Source organism: Antrostomus carolinensis, unplaced genomic scaffold (assembly GCF_000700745.2).
Source record: "Antrostomus carolinensis isolate BGI_N321 unplaced genomic scaffold, ASM70074v2 scaffold15472, whole genome shotgun sequence".
In the NCBI taxonomy this organism is placed as follows: Eukaryota; Metazoa; Chordata; class Aves; order Caprimulgiformes; family Caprimulgidae; genus Antrostomus; species Antrostomus carolinensis.
The window spans coordinates 56743-57114 of NW_010300292.1; positions in this window are offsets into that span (position 1 = coordinate 56743).

The window sequence follows — 372 nt, forward strand, 5'->3', positions numbered from 1 at the left end:
CTAAGCTCAGGGAAGAACACAGAGATAAGAGTGAATGACTGGACATTCTTCAAGGAATATTGTCCTAAAAGCCAGAGTGAGGCGCCACTGAGCAAGGTCGAAGAGGAAATCAATCAGTGGACATCCTGATGATAACGCCTGCTGAAGACCACCGGCTCATTTTACTGCCCAAGTGTGAAGGATATTTACATATGCTAAACAACAATGAATATGCATGTCTTAGGTCGATATAATGTGTGCTCAAACTAAGACACACACATCCTGGGGGCGCGATCCCCGTGTGTGTCCAGCGCTGCAGTGAAGAGCACCTGCTTTCTCAAACTCCAAAACGAGTCTCAGGCAGTTTCTCTGACCGGCTTTCTCGGTATCAAA